This window comes from Aulonocara sp. 'chitande type north' Nkhata Bay, linkage group LG9, assembly GCF_057382095.1.
Source record: "Aulonocara sp. 'chitande type north' Nkhata Bay isolate Kocher_YH1m ecotype deep benthic linkage group LG9, A_spYH_male_GT1.1, whole genome shotgun sequence".
NCBI classification, from domain to species: Eukaryota; Metazoa; Chordata; class Actinopteri; order Cichliformes; family Cichlidae; genus Aulonocara; species Aulonocara sp. 'chitande type north' Nkhata Bay.
The window spans coordinates 31,405,276-31,421,791 of NC_141352.1; the positions used below are offsets into that span (position 1 = coordinate 31,405,276).

The 16,516-nt window shown below is 40.6% G+C and overlaps 1 protein-coding gene across 1 annotated transcript in view; it reads left to right on the plus strand.

Moving 5' to 3' along the window:
• LOC147322514 (receptor activity-modifying protein 3) overlaps window positions 1–16,516 on the plus strand; it is a 33,508-nt gene that overhangs the window by 3,648 nt on the left and 13,344 nt on the right. The window lies entirely within an intron of this gene.

Here is a 16,516-nt window from a genome sequence, read left to right on the forward strand (position 1 = left end):
TGCACGATTGAGGACTGAAGCTTAATGGAGATGAAGAAAAGCTCGATGTGCTCTTTGAGGCACAAAAGCTCCTGCAGGTCAAATAATATGAGGACTGCAAACCAGCAGCTCATTAGCTAATATTTACAGCAGCCGTCATTGCTGCTTGTTTCACAGCTACACAGCAAGAGGGCAGAGTTACCTGGAGACCGGACAGAGGGAAGGTTTCTCGCCTGCAGATCCGGCTCTAATGAGCTCGACTGGAAATGGGAAGTAAGCTGAATGTGTAATGATAGACCGACACCAGTTACTGAAGCCAGGCTTAATGACAATGTGCCATTTTATCCACAGAGGACAAAATATTTTCAGTCGCCCAGTCACTTAGTAAAAATACATACAGTTTATTTCTATAGCACATTGTTCTGTACAAGTTGTACAAAACTTTCACTACGCATTACAGTCACTAAACCGACAAGAAATATAGAGTAAAAATCAAATAAAACAAGACTGCTGAACTAGAACTTATGTGACACAAGAAAAGCCTCTGTCGCTTCTGCTTTTAAACTTGGATCTAGGAATATTTTAGACCAGCTAGTTGTAGACCTTAGTGCTCTTTATATAATGCAGTTGACAAAGTCACAACTGAGCCAACATCTAAAGGATTACAATAGTCTAATCAAGAGGTAATAAAAGCATGAATTACTCTCTCAAAGTCATGTTGCTTGGAGGCGTACCTCACCTTACAGAAGAGCCTTTGAAATACACTTGTCTTAACAACAGATCTAATCTGTTCATCGGATTTTAAAGCACAGTGAAAAATCACACCAGTGACATGTGGCAGTAACACGTTGAGAGGCCTGTCTTAGCTGTCATACCCATCTAACAGGCTGGATTGCTGGAAGTAAATAATTTCTCTGTTGGTTTTGTTCAGATTGAGGAAGCTTATCTCCAACCATAACTGTACATCTTTAGGACAGTTCACCAGAGCCTGAAAGGAAGCATGGCTGTTTGCTTGTGTCGAAGCTGTTTGTTTAGGTTTCTTCAGCACAGAAAGGGGTTTGCAGCAGCTGTGAGAAGGGATCATTCACAAGGCCTGCAAGATCTGCGATGCTGATGATATCACAAACTGTTGTATCGTGCAGATCTAAGACATTAGAAAGGGAAGAGACAGTTTAGAAATGTTATAGAGGAAGAGGGCCTTGAACAGGGATTGGGTAAAGTTTTATGGTCAATCAAACTTTGTCTTATAGTAGTTTTGTTGTATTTGTGATGATTTTGGCTACTGCCATTAAACTATGTACAGGGAAAGATTTCAGTCAAAGTAATCAAAGTCAGCTTCAGTTGTGCAGTGAGAACTGGACACGTGAAAGAAGTCTGATGAAACCCCTCGAGTGCTGCCACTTGAATCAGAATGAGTTTCAAAATGGCCAAAAAAAGGAGAAGAAATCTGTGGTCGTGGACGCAGAGCCAAGAAACCTCACAAGAACTCTTCATCTCCCTCCTCATTTCATTTCTACTTGAAGCAAAACCTGGAGAATAAATTATCCCCGGCTTGCGTAACACAAGTCTGCAACAGAGCCCCCCGTGGCTTATTTGCAGCGGTGTGTGTGTGTGTGTGTGTGTGTGTGGGGTTATCTGTCAGCTTCTGACAAGGAAGAAGATTGTGAAATGAAAATGATGATTTCTCTGATACATATTTTAAAACCCTATTCTGACCTTTCCATTTGGAGTCTTGTAGAGTTACTGGAGTCCACAGCTGAGTTTTTCTTGTAGTAAAGAGGAGTTTATTAATATTAATAATGCTGGGGAGGGCTTTGCTTTTAACGTTCAGACCTGCTTAATGTCTGTCCGGTCCCTTAAAGGGCTTTCAGACAGGATGTGACAACGACCTCTGAAGTTATTCCCGATGGTTTGTGCCGCTCGGGCGGTGATGAGGATGCGATTGGCCAATAGAAACCTGGCACACAAAATGAAGGAAAAGCTCATGCTTTATGTTTAATTTGCCTTAATTATTTGATACAAATTTGTGTCGTAGACTGTATATAAATGATAGAAGTAACCACTGTAATGATTTGTTGAATCCCATTCTGAACCCACAAGTTCAGCGAGGACGTTTAATGTCGGCATTTTCACGCGAGATTATGTGTAATTAATGTGTAGTCACATTTCTTGAGAGGTGCATGTCAAGGCCAGGCTGTAGGTTATGGTTAAGGGTTTCAGATGGGTTTGCGGATATGACAAAGTTACAGTGCAGATTTCCCACTGACCTGTACATCCCCAGTAAAACTTACGTGTGCTCCCAGTATATCTAAAGACTTTTTAAAGTTTCTTAACTGAGGTATTGAAGTACGCAGATTATTTCACTGATCTAATTGCAAAGTTCAAGTAGAAGTTCTGCACTGTCCTTGTTCAGCTCCTCATGTCAGTTTGCTTTAGTCATGCTCTACAATGATGGGATTCATCTTTTCAGGCATCAGTTGGCATTAGTAAATTTTAAATTCTAGAATTTCCTTCTATTTCCTACATATTAATAAATATTTGTTTTTTAGCTAACAAGAGGACTCCTGAATAGTCTGCTCACTAACCCACACACTGGTAGGCTTCACTGAAAAGATGGCATGGCTGGAGCCTAAATGTGTCTAAATGTTGTGTTTCTAAAGCTAACATATACAGGTGTAATGTGTGGGCACTGGGGCTTTAGCACATGCAACAGTCAGGCTTTCTTTTGTAAAGTAACATTAAATGGGAAATATAATGAATAATTTTTCACAACAGTCAGCTTAACGTTCCTGTGTTTTCAGCACCCAGCAGTCCACTGCATTAATATTCATTCATAATACATAATTGGTTATTATAAGCTAAGTGGCCAGCCGTATTTGCATTCAGAATTTGATTCGGCTAACTTTTAATTGAACACTTTTGCAGGACTCCTGCACTCGTGCCATCGCTCTCTGAGGTACCGGGCACTAAGAAAGATGATCATTAAAGGTCTTGGATTCATTAATACCCTCAGAGCACTCCGGTCTGTGCCGAGCCTCTGACTAAGCCTCTCAATTTAAAGTTGTGATAGAGTGACTCTGGGTTTCACATGACAAACTTTCTCTCTGCCTGTGTTTTCCCCTCTGTGCCTCTTCTGCTGTCCTTTCTCTTACACCCTCCTGTCTCTCAGGCAGACAGATGAGCATTTTTTTTGGCACTGTCCGTGGCAGAGGTCTCTCACAGTCCTGGACAACCAGCTGACAGAAAGAGAGCTTTTTACAGCTGCAGCCCTTTAATATAATCTGTGGGGAACGAGGCTAAATGTTAATCTGGCTTTCTTCAGCACTGTGTAAATCACTGATTGGATGCTGACATAGCTCACCACCGTGTCACAGCATTTTCTAAATTACAAGGATTGATGGAGGAATTTAATAAAGGGATTTGTCTGGATGTACACACAATTTCTTCACGTCATATGTCTATTTATCTGTCCAGCTGTATATCCATCACATCCAGGATGAGATTTTGGCCACAGTCACCGTGGTAATGCAGTCCTCTGCTGTGTGCTGGCTTCTTACTGCAAAGACGGTGCCAAAGGGCTCTAATTAATGGCCAGGACAAGTTGACATGTTTACCACAGATCTCTGCTGTGTGTGTGTGTGTTTACTGCTGCAGTCCTTCAACAACTTTGGACATTTGAGAAAAAGTGCAACTTTTTTTCCCATTCTGACTGAAGGGGAGAGAAAATTGAATTTAAAACACTCAGTTAGCTCGAGCATGAGTACCTGTTTGAATCTCATCATGGGGCCAGAGATCTCAGATTTGTCACTGAGCCAATTTTGGACTTTTATTTGGGAAGTAGAGGTGGGTTTTTTTTCAGCAGACCTCTGGATTTACAGCTTTGTCTTGTTCTTTGTATCTATGCAACTGTTTTCCGTCTCCATGCCATTTGACGTTTGTTTCAAACCCGACAGAAAGTGGCTGATGTGTCCCGATGGTGTGACGCTGGTTTTGTCTTTCTTCAAATAAGAAGACACAAAGTGGCTTCAGGCTGTTTGAATCTTTGTAGTTTTGAAATTAAATGCTTGTCTGAGGTTGTAGAGTGAGGAAAAACAGATGGAAGTCTGAATTCTAGTGTGGGTTTTACAATTGAAGAAGAGCAGTTGTGCTGTTTCTGCGTGTTCCCAGATTTTTTTAATCATCACATCCATCTTCCCGTCAGCATCCATCCATAACCAGCAGCTTGCACTGATGATCTGTGTAAGGGCACAACTCTTAATGCTCATGTAAGCTGAAAATAAAGCATTTGAAGTAGATCTGCACTCAAAAATATCCTTCACCCTCAACACACGTGGAGCAATACTTCTGAGTAAAATGCAGCTGAACTATATTACTAACCGATTACATTTCATTTGACTAGATTCCATAAAATGTAACATTTTACTTATGTACGAAAATTAAATGGACACGTTTTATGTAATCAAACAGCTAAACTCAGCACTTTGGGCATAACTTTTATTTTAGTCTTGGACTCTGTTACAGTAACTTTGTATGATTTACAGTTCATTGAGTTCAGTTTTAATAATACAGAGAAATCCTCCGACATTCAAATGACACTCTCTGAGCAAGCACTTAGTGACAGAGTGAAGGAAAAACTCCAGATCTGTGTGACAACCATATTAATGGTAAATGGTAAATGGCCTGTATTTATATAGTGCTTTACTAGTCCCTAAGGACCCCAAAGCGCTTTACATATCCAGTCATCCACCCATTCACACACACATTCACACACTGGTGATGGCAAGCTACATTGTAGCCACAGCCACCCTGGGGCGCACTGACAGAGGCGAGGCTGCCGGACACTGGCGCCACCGGGCCCTCTGACCACCACCAGTAGGCAACGGGTGAAGTGTCTTGCCCAAGGACACAACGACCGAGACTGTCCAAGCTATTAAGAATATCTTCATCATAAATGACATCACAGATATCAAAGAGGAGGATAACCTGTCGATCGGTGGCGTGTTTGGATCCATCTGAAGCTTCAGTGTTCGGCTCAGTGGATTTATCGTACATTCACTGACCTCACTATTTGAAACTTTGTTTAATGTAAGCATCCACAATTGTCACACTGTATATATGGCAGAAAATGAGGAAAAGCACAGTGGGTCCACTTTAAATGAAAGCGCTTCATTTAGATATTCCCCGACAGACAGAAATGTCGAATGCTCGGCGCTCCCACAAACAAGCCGTGATAGCTCATCGACAGATTGCCCCCATAGGGGCCCGTTTTCTGTTGAAGCCTGGCTGTAATTTTCCTCTCCACATGGTAAATGGACTGCATTTATATAGAGCCGTTACCCCAGAAGCCCATTGCAGTGTCTCACATTCACCCACAACATGCTGCTCCACCACCTCAACTGCTGGTGCCCTACATTTATACAAACAGTATAATGGGAAGGGTAAGAAGAGCATTTATCTGCGGAAAATCCCTTGTCATGGTTTCTCCCTTCTCCATCACTGGTATTTTATTTCTGTCTGTCTCCGTCCTGGCCATCCAGTAGTCCCCCTCTTCTCCTCCTCATCTTCCTGCTTTTGTTTGCCAAGTACCCAGAGTTCCTCTGTGTCTTGCACATCTGTCTCATTCTCCAGTCTCGTCTTCCTCTCCCTCCTGCTTGACCCTCAGATCCCCTCAGAGGGAAGACTCCACTCTTGATAGAAACAGCCTGGACACTCCTTCTCAAGCCTAGACGGGGTTATGGTGGGAGCAGAGAAACAGCTTGTGTTGTCAGACCAATTATTTATACCTTCTGTAAACAGTCTCACCAGGAGTGGAAGCATTTTAGCTTGTTTTCTCACCCATGTAGTGCTGTCCAGGCATGGCTTGAAGTGGGTGGGAATCACGGGTCAGTTTCGGAAAGTTGAAAAAATGATGGATGGATATTTGGATGGGAGTTTCCATAACTCCATCAGTTTCCATCAGTTAGGGGAAACAGTTCAGACCCGTTAGGAGAGTGGAAACCCCCCCTGGGTTTAATCTGTACTGAAGTGAAGAAGCAGTTATAGAGAGGTGATTTTTAAGACTGATATCCATATTTGACCAATATTTTCGTTTTTGTCATATACAATAAACATAAACAGATTTTCTCAACATTTATAATGTTTTTATTCACTGGTTTGCGCTTCGCCAGAATCTGCTCGGATCAGCTGGTTATCCTGTTTGTGCCAAATATGTGTTTCCAACAGGTTGCTCAGTGCACTCTGGTGGTAAAAGGTGTTTTTACATATTTTTGTTTTTACAGTCATTCTCTTCTTTGATTTTTAAATTTTCATTTAACGTCTGTTATAAATGCCGAACCAGCAAAGCTGCTATTGGCCGATAAAATCAGCCAAATGGGTCGGGCTCTAACAGTATTACTTTCTAATCTTTGCTCTTGTTTAATTTTAGCCATGAAAAACCAGTTTGGGATCCAGAAAGAAATGGTGCCAACATTTGAACAATCACCTCCCTTCAAATTTACCTCATTTGTTCCTTTTCAAACTCCCCAGTGGTTTTTTCTGCCAACATCTCTATTGTTTAGTCTCCTTGACAGAGTCACTGAATTAATTTCTGTTTGCCTCACCTGGCACTTCAGCTGGTAGGTGCATAATAATCACTCAGCAGTCTGTCACTCTGGCTGTGCCTCACTATAGATCCCTAAGGCTTGTTCCAATGGGGGCCGAGTGAGAATAGAAACTGATCACCATTTTTTGCAATTTCACTTCTCGGTGTAAAATGATTTCCTTTGACTGGGAAAGAAAAGGCTTTCCAAAGAAAGCTGAATCCATAAAAAAGTCACATGTGTGTCTGCCAGGGCATTTTCAGATCTGCAATAAACATCTGAAGCTTTTCATCAATTCTGAGCCTTCTGCAACAGCAGCAGCAGCAGCAGCTGGCTTCAATGGTTGACTGCTGAGAAATCCAGATTTATTTTACTTTAGCAGGAACCCTCCTGTCATTGACAGATGCCACGTTGTGCTTTGAGCGATGTCTCCAAATATGGCGACCAATATTTGATGGATATGAGTTCATAATTGCAAACAAGAATTTTCAAACTAGCTGCAACAAAGTTATTGCTCAAGTTATTAATTAACGAGGAAGAGCGGAAGCATAAAGCGGAAAAAGGTAAGAGACATATGGCAGGTAGTCTCATCTGCTGATTTTTTGAGTTAGGAGTTTATACTGGCAACCTCTGAGTTCCCTTTAAGAGAACATGTAATTACAACGTTTAGAGCTCAAACAGGTCATGTGGCTCAAACTGTGTATAATGTCATATTAACAGACCAACAGACAATTATCACTGTCAACTCTATGGATGTTTGGCCAGCAAGCTTCAGCTTTTTCAGTTTTATCAATTTTATTATTTATATAACACCAAATCACTACGACCGTTGCCTTGAGGCAATTAATTAGAAATCCTTGAATAAACCTGTTTGAAAACAGTCCCCTGTTTTCATATGGGACAATTTTAAACAGAAAATGAATGTGGAAATACTTAAAATATCAGCCAGTCGAGGTCAACTTTTAGTGCGAAGGTCACCACCGGTGCAGAACGCCGTCTGTGAAATTTCCAGCGGCGAGAGTAAAATGCATTTTGGAGGCTAACAATGAAATATTGAAAAATCTGCAGTGTATAATGAGTGAGTGACAAATAAAAAAGGACCTTGGCACAGAATTGAATCCGCACTTTCACTTCAAGTAAATATGTACTCTGAACTTATTAATGAAATATGAAAAAAACAGTGTAGGGAGCATAAACTCAGACACAGCACGCACTGAGCAAAATCGATACAGGATTTACTGTCTCACAGTTTATCCCAGGGATCACACAATGGAGCGCCAAAAGAAACTCACCAGGACAGCTTTTCTTTTGGAGTTTTTTGTGGTGTGACTTCACATGACCCAAACAGGTCAGCCTTTCTATTACAACAACATCCTCCCATTGCCTTTTTGTTGGATCAGTACCCCACAATTGCCACTGCACTCCAGCTGCCTGTTAGAAGGTCACACAGCTCCAGCGATAATAAGAATGATTGACAGCGTGTCTGTCTGTGTGTCACAGTTATTACTGCTGGAAAGGGCTAGGGAAATCAGTGTTAATGGATTACAAATTCTGGTTTCTGCTCTGAGAACAGGTCAGCATTAATTTCAGGAAGAAGGAGAAGTACTTCTGGCACATTGGCTTTAGTATCTTAAATTTTTTTTTATCACAGTCAAAAAGCGCTGCCAGTAGTTGGGGGAAGCTTTCTGGAAACCAAAGGGAAACAACCAATGTGTGGGTAACCTTCTGAGTCAAAGAGAAAATAAACTAAATCAGGAAAGAGGGTTGGAGATAAGTAGCAACATCCTCTTGGCACAAACACTTGTGCTAGCACTGCATTTGAGGCTACTAATCATCTCAATCTGTTTGTTCCCCAAGTTTTGTTTGACTATAGGAAGGATCCAAAGGTCTCAGAATTCATTCAACAATAATGGGAGCAAATGTTACTTAAAGCATTTGACAGAAATCCCCGTTCCATCCATTTCCTCAGTGTTTGCTCAAATCTCAGCTCCATTTCTGGCCTTCACTTTAAGATTGCTTCTGCTGTAGTTAAAAAGCTTTCTATTTAAGTGAAGGAAAAGCTATCACCTCCACAGCTGTCTTGGTGACCTTGGCACGATAACCTCAGTCACTGTTTGAGGAGCTGCTCTCCTGGATCTTAGCACAGAAGGAAGACCAAACAGGGAAGAAGTATTTCCCAAAAACAGGTGGCTTTAATTTTGGACCATCTGTTGGACTACTGCTTTACCCCCTCCCCCAACCCCAACTAACTTTTGATTTTGCCAAATTTGTTTCTACACTGATTATAATTTAAAGAAAAATCAGAAAATAACTGTTTTCACAGATCTCTGATCTTAAAATTAAAAAAAAAAAAAATCCACTAACCTCTTGCTTCTTCCTTAGAAGTCACAGCAAACTAAACAGACATTTTCCTTCTGAGTGTTATGTGCTCATTGATCTAGCTTGCATTAGTTGTTTTTCCTGCAGCTGGTGAACACAGGGGGGCGGCATGCCTTGAAAAGCCAAAAAGTGAGAGATCTTCAAAGTCTCTTCAAAGAGTAGAGAGGGTGCAAACATCATTCAGTCATGCATACTAAATGGTGTTTGCAGATAAGAATAAGACTCAAAATTATTCAGACACGCAAATTTTACTTGGTTCACCTCATCTGCCTTTAGTGTTTTTTTTCCACAGAAACACTGAACGGGTTTTCACTGTGTTTTTACAGCACTCAGCACCAGAAGCAGCTTTTAAATTGAACAACTTAATACTGTACGAGTTCGGGTGTGAATTTGTCTGAAATCTTTTGCTGGGTTGGTTTAAAGCAGGGAGGTTGGGAATTGATTAGCCAGCAAATCAATACATCTAGTTTATTGTTCAAGGGCGTACCTCAGGGTTCTATTGTAGGCCCATTATAATTAGCATATACATATATAATCTTTCAAGTATGCTTCCAGCTGTGTGCTTCTGTCCAATCTTATTTTAAAAAAAGATTTTGGGGCTTCTTCTCTTTTGGACAGGTACAGTGAAAACTGACAGAAAAGTGAAGGAAGACATGCAGCAAAGGACTGGGAGTCAAACTCCAACCCGGGCCGGTTGCTCTCAGTCATTCGGCATATAGTTGTCTGCTCATCCCACTGACCTAAACCGGCACACTCCTGTCCAATCTTGTTTACCCCAAGTTAATTGTGCACAAATCCCCATCGTTGGTTGGCCAGGGCGCATTTCACTTGTCTTTTCATCGCTCTTAGTCACCCTTTGTCCTGTCTTTTCCCTCTTCCTCTACATCTATCTTTACAAACCTCAGCATCTCGAACCATTTATCTGCTGCATGGAAAGAAAGGCGAGGCATCTTGCAGTAGATAGAGAGCATGACAAAGAGGACACTTGATTTGTTTCCCTTTTAAATTTCTCTGATGAGATAAAAAAAAACAAAAAAAACAAAACAAAAAACAGGACACAATATAGCTGCAGGCATAGATACAGAGTCAGACAAGGTTTCCCTAATTTCCTGTTTAGGATGCATTATATAATCTTTCCCTGTGTTCAAACTAACAGAAGGTTTTTTGTCATGTCGTGAAATTAACCTAATTATCTCTTAAAAAAAACTCATTACCTTTCTGTCCCAGTGATAATGATGAGGAGGAACTAAAATAAGACTGATTTTTATTTAATCCCTATCACTTCCGGCTATGGTTTAAATCTTTCTGGACAGTTTTGGCAGCTCATCTACTTTATTTCATCTTCTATTTCTTCTCACCTATATTTATCTAATCTAACAGATAGTAGATGACAGCACAGACAGAGCCAACCAACCAATGCTCAGCTGTCAACCACCACCTGCTAACACTTCCATTTATTACTCTCACACTTCAAAATAACTCAGCTTTGCCTGCATAATTTACTCTCTTAATGCTGTTTTTATGTAGTTGCCTTTTGGTTTGAGAGCAGGAGGTAAAAAAAGGATAAAAAGCAGTTGAAACTGTGATGGCAAAACAAGTATTTAATGATCATTGCTTATAACATTAAGTTAAAGAAAGGAAAGCTAATAATTGCACCCTGTTAGCATTTTGCTAATTTAAACCCCCACATGCGGAGAATTTAATGAATATTCTGCCTTATGGCTAATTCCTTTGGCTGTACAACAAGGAACATGCTCAGACTTAATTATCCCAGTTTTATTACATTTATGTTTGGTGCCTGTGTCTTTTCAGCTAGTTGGTTATTATTAGCTATAAATAACAGCTTTGCTGCATTTCCAAATTAAAGGGGCAGTAAATGAAACTGTGTCCACTCCTTTATTTTCACATTAGTTTGTTAGTCCACTTGTGACTTAAAAGCATCTCTTGACTGTAGCCAGTAAGAATAAAGCATGCAGTGACCTGCTGGGGTGGATTGGCTGGAAGCTAACTGGGTCTGAGGCCTACCGTGGCCAAGACTTTGAAGAGACATGCCAGAGGTGAAGAAGTGACTCACTGTAATGAGTGAGGGGAGAGATTTATTTTCAAGTAGTGAACAACAGAAATGCATGACCGATATTAATTGCTGATATGAAGCTAATTGCTTAAAGCATATTCATGTCACGGTAATAGAAACATGAAGCAAATGAGGTGAGGAGCAAATGTAAAAAATATTCAGGTGAAGTGAATTGTGTGAGTTGCTGAATCTGTTGAAACACTCAAAGATGGTATACTACGAAGGTATACTACTTGAATGTTGAATGAATTTGTTGCTTTCCACATGGTTTACTGTTAGCTTGATAGCATTTAGCAGTTTAGCCGAGGTGCTCTGCAGACAATGCTGTCAGATGGCTCTGTAGCTGTATTGCACTTAGTAAACAGTTTATCCTGGAAGAATACCACTAATGTACGTCTGCTTTGCTTCCCCAAGTTAATAGGTGAAAAAAAATAATCTATCACTTCACGTGTTCATTGATTTTAAAGGCACAGTGTGTAAAATCTTAGCAGTAGATGTCAATAGGTTGCAATCAAATGAATTCTGTTTTCTGAATAATCTTATCTATGGTGGCCGCTATAGGACAAACAACTGTGGCTGCCGTTCGGTGGTGAATGTAGACTTCTGGTCCACTGTTGTTTACATCTCTCTCAATGTGTGTGCACATCTATTTACTCTGGAGGAGGCTGTAAAACTTTGTGAAAGGGGTTCGATACGAGCTTGCGAGTCAGTGAAGCTGTGATTTCAGTTCAGGAGATGAAGCTTGAGATAGAAGAGGAGGAAGAGGATGAGGTGGAAATCAGGGAGGAACAACAGCAGTGTTGAAGGAAGGGGCAGATGAAGAGGAGGAGGAGAAAGCCATAATAAGAAAGAGATGATGAAAATATACGTGAATAAATGTTAAATGGTCATACTTTGATCTTTAAATGAAAACATGATTTATAAAGACACTACACGTGTGGCCGTACACTAGATACATAGATAAAACACAATTAGACAGAACAGCGATGTCCACCTCGGGCTCTGTATTCAAGATGGCGGCTTTGGGAATACAGCGTCCACAAGCTGGCGCCTGCTCCTATGTATTTTTAATGCACGCATTCGAAGTTTATGAGAATGCATCAGTTTGTAGGAAGATGTAGAAGTGAAACTTTAAAATGACTTACTGTACCTTTAAGGATGTAACTGCCTATTTTAGTTGCAACTGTGACAAATGCTTTATACTCTGTGATTCTTTGACTTTGTTCATAACCGCATTGATTTGATTATATTGTGATGATCTGTGTCTGATGTTTGACCAGCTCCATCCACAGCAACCAGGAAAGGCCTCATTAGCATACAAGTGTGTGTGTGCCACTTGTCCTGACAAGCTGGCTCTCATCAGCAGCAGTCGTAGCCCCGGTGAACCTCTGTGAAGTGCAACCTGAAGGGTTGATGAATGGGGTGAAAACAGGCAAGCGGCTGGTTGAGTGAATGAATGCATTACTATCATTGCATGTGTGACTGATGAGACATTTAACGATTCGATTGTCTGTAATGAGAGGCTGTGAATAAAAGAATTAATGATAAATAGATTTCTGCTCAAATGTTCCATTTGCATGTATGATGAACACAGGCTGTCAGACATACGAGGTTCACAGCTCAGCTCCTTCAGTTTCACACAGTTACAGAGTCAGAGTAATCTTTAGTAAGTCTGCACATAAAAGAAATTCATCTCGGCATGTGTACACTTCACACGCTCTACATCTCACAGCCAGTACAGTATTTTGTATTTTGCATTGCTTCTATTCATCCCCTTTGCAGAAGTGGAGATGCTTCACTTCCAATTTGTTTTTCAAAGTCTGCACTTTTCTACACATGTGCCCAACTGCTCCACAGAGTCATCTGGATTCAAACTTTAAAAATTCACTGTTGTTGGCTTAGATAATTAGCGGTAAAATGAGTCACTGCTTTACAGCTCAGTTTAGCATCTGTTAGCTAATTGTGTTCACTAAAAACGCTGTCATCAACCTGCCTGCCCCGCATCAAGCAGGTGAATAAAATGGGGCATTAAGCTGCTAAAAGAAGAAATATTAGGTTTAGATGAGAAGAAGCTTATTAGTTTATGCTCTACTTAAACTAAAAAGCTGACAGCAGTCTTGATTCCTATTTCCCAAAATGTGATAGGAACTTTTTAAAACTCATGAGCTGGCTCCAAATGCAGCTAATGTTGCTCTGTGGTCTGTTTTGCTGCAAATAAGTTGTTCCCAAACAAGTAATAAAAATCTTGGGGGGGGGGGGTTGTTCAAAGCCACTCTGGCAGTATTTCATCTGCCTTTTAAATCTAATACTGAGTTTGTTTATCTGTCAAATGCCAGGACGAGAAATTCACTAAGCTGCTATAATTCATAATCACGAATCATTACATAACATCCAAATCTCTCATGCACACATGTAGTCATGATGCCAATTCTCTTGTGTTTCCAGTTCATAAAGCTGATACAGGGGATTTACTCTCAGACCTTCTCCTGCTGTTACCCTGAGCGCTTACTGGAGGGAGACCTGCTGTTAGCTTGTTGGCTGCAGGTTCGTCAGATCCTCCATCCAGCTTGAATTCCTTAATAACTCAGAAGTTATTCTGGACTTCCCTTTGGCTTATTTGACAGCGGCATGTACAAATGATATTATGGAAATGAGAAGAACACCTGCATGTGTGTAAACTGATACCAGCTACTGAAGCAGTCTTAAATGAAGCAGATGCCTCCTGTAGTGTGTATTTGGTCCTGTCTCCTTTTTTTCCTTCTCTTTCACCTCATCCCCAGCAGCTCACATGGCTGCCCCTCCCTGAGCCAGGTTTCTGTCTCATTTTCACTTTTATATTGTGGGGTCTTTATCTTACAGCACAGTAAAGTTCCTTTAGGTGGCTTGAGGCATTATATTAAAAACCAGACTAGTCAAATGAGTAAAACTGCACAGATTTACAATATTACAGATTATTACTCAATTAATAAGCGAGTAAAATTAGCAGTGGGATACCAAAACATACTCATTGTTTCCATTTACATGGCTTCTGCCAGTAATTTCCATCCACTTCAGGTATGAGGATTTGAAGCAGATTGATTAATGCAGAAGTGCACTGGTTTCCAAAGTGTTCTCATCCCAGAGAATCAAATACTACCCTTCTGTCACACTGCAGGCACGGCAGGCTTCGAAGCAGCAGCCGTGACAATATGGGGTAATTGTCGATATTGGATATGGGGATCGGAGGGTTAGTGGAGGAGTAAGTCAGTTTGTTTGCAGTTCCGCTCCCCGTGTTGGAGCTCTGTGTCTTCGCTTATTTGTTCTGTTTTTGCTTGGTTTTCACTTTCATTGTCTCTCGCTGGTTGGATTTATTCACCAAGCAACTTGATTAAGTTTGAGTTCAGCGGGTTGAGGCTTCACAATAACGTGTATGTTATTGTGCATTTTGGAAAATGTAACTTTCCGAGTGGTTTTAAGTGTGAATCGAACACAGAGCTCATATGTGTTACGAGGGATTGAGTTTGCTGCACAGCAGATTATGTACTCTATGTATTTATGTTGAGTGTTATACAGAGAATGTTATTTTTAGGATATGCCGGCATGGTGGGAATAATGAAATGCAAGAGGAGACCTGTGGGAACATGAGGGCTGAAAGCCAAGCTTTGAAATCAGAGAGGGGAAGTTTCAAAGAGTTTTTTATTGTGCTCTGTACATATTATTTGATTTGATGTATTGATCTGTAGACATAAAGGAGTTGCTTGGTGAGCTGATGGCTTGGAGGATGATGAAAAATGATTTTCTGTCTCTATTTGCAACTTCACACTTCTCTGATTTTCTTATAACAGTGATGGACTTGACCGGCATTAGCTGGGGGATTGTTGGCCAGAGTCTGTGACTGTCTTTGGATCCAGTCTGAGAAATCTGGGAGTGACAGTCCAGTGAGCTGTTACGATATAGAGCTCCCCCCCAACACACACACACACACACACACACACACACACACACACACACACACACACACACACACACACACACACACACACACAAATCTTGACTTGAATGTCTTTATTGCATCTTTTACTCTTATTATGTTAATGAAACATCACCAAAGGAGGCAGAGTTTTGTTTTTGAAACCTTTTCAAGGTTTTTGGGGAAATCTCTGGAGTGGAGCAGAGAAGAATGTTAAGAAAAATATTACCCTGGCAGTGAAGGTCATACATGTTAAACAATTTTTGATGGATTATAAAAAAAGAAAAGAAAAAAGTATTACTCTAACGAATCTGCACTGATAAGTCAGTTTAAAAAAAATCCAGTCTTGCTGTTGGGTGCACCTCATACGGCCATAAAAGTGTCATCACAGTGCAGCTCAACTTTAACCTGTAGGTGTCGGTAACGTGAGAATTTGCCATAAAACACTGCTGTGTGCTCAGAACTACCTGCAGAAACATTTTCATTAAATATTCTGCTAACTGGACCCTGCAGCTGTATCCATTTACAGGTACTAACCACAGTATTTAAAAAGAACACACACACTAGGAAAAAAAACCCTGACAATCCCACAAATCTGAATATCCTTACATGCTCAAACATAGCAGTTTCTATATTTAGCATGCTAACTTGGTAACAATCTTTTCCCTCCGGGGTGTCTCTTAAACTGATCCACTGCTTTGTAAGCAGGAGACTTCAAAGGGAGCTGTGCCTTCCTGCGCAGCAGCATGTTTAGCTTTGGTCATTCCTCATGCTGCTGGAGTAAAAATGGGCAGCCCTGTGCAGGATTCTGAATCGGAAAGTCACAGGATGAAAAAAAGAAGGAAGGGAAATAGAAGTTTATCCCTTGTGCACTATTGTACTGCAGGGTGTCACTGAGATACCTGGCTTCAGATGTTAGTTTGCATTTGTCTCTGCTTATTTTTGTCTTTTGTCTTTTGTCTTTCAGACTTCTGGAAATTCACTGAAAGACTGAGAAACAATAAATATGAAGAACACCAAAAAGAAAACCAAAGTGAAACATGAAATAGATTTTAAAGGAAATGCCAAGATAGAGGGAACATTGCTAATAAAGCGAAATAATATCCACGTGTGTTGAGTATAAGATCATTAGGTAAATATTAGAAAATGATAATAGGTTTCTTTAATTAAGGAAAAGTCATTGAAGCACAAATATGAAAACAATACATTGTGGAGGAGAATTAAGAAAATAAGAGCACGTGTGAAGATTTGTTTGCTTTCACTGCCGACACTGCTGGCTTACTGTTATGCTTGATGTGCAGTAAATGTGGAAAGATGTTCCAAGAACAGCGAGATATCTCTGTGTTTACAGGCCTGAACTTCTATGTAATACTAAAATGTGCTCAGTTTAATATGAGTCATTTGCACAAGTACAGCTACTCACAACGACCTGCACAGCTTTACAGCCACCATGTTTCAGAGCGGGCTTACACATCATATTAGATTTAATTCCCCTGTTTCTCTGCCTGTCATCCTAGCACCTCCGTAGCATAGTGATTAAAATATTTGTGCAACACA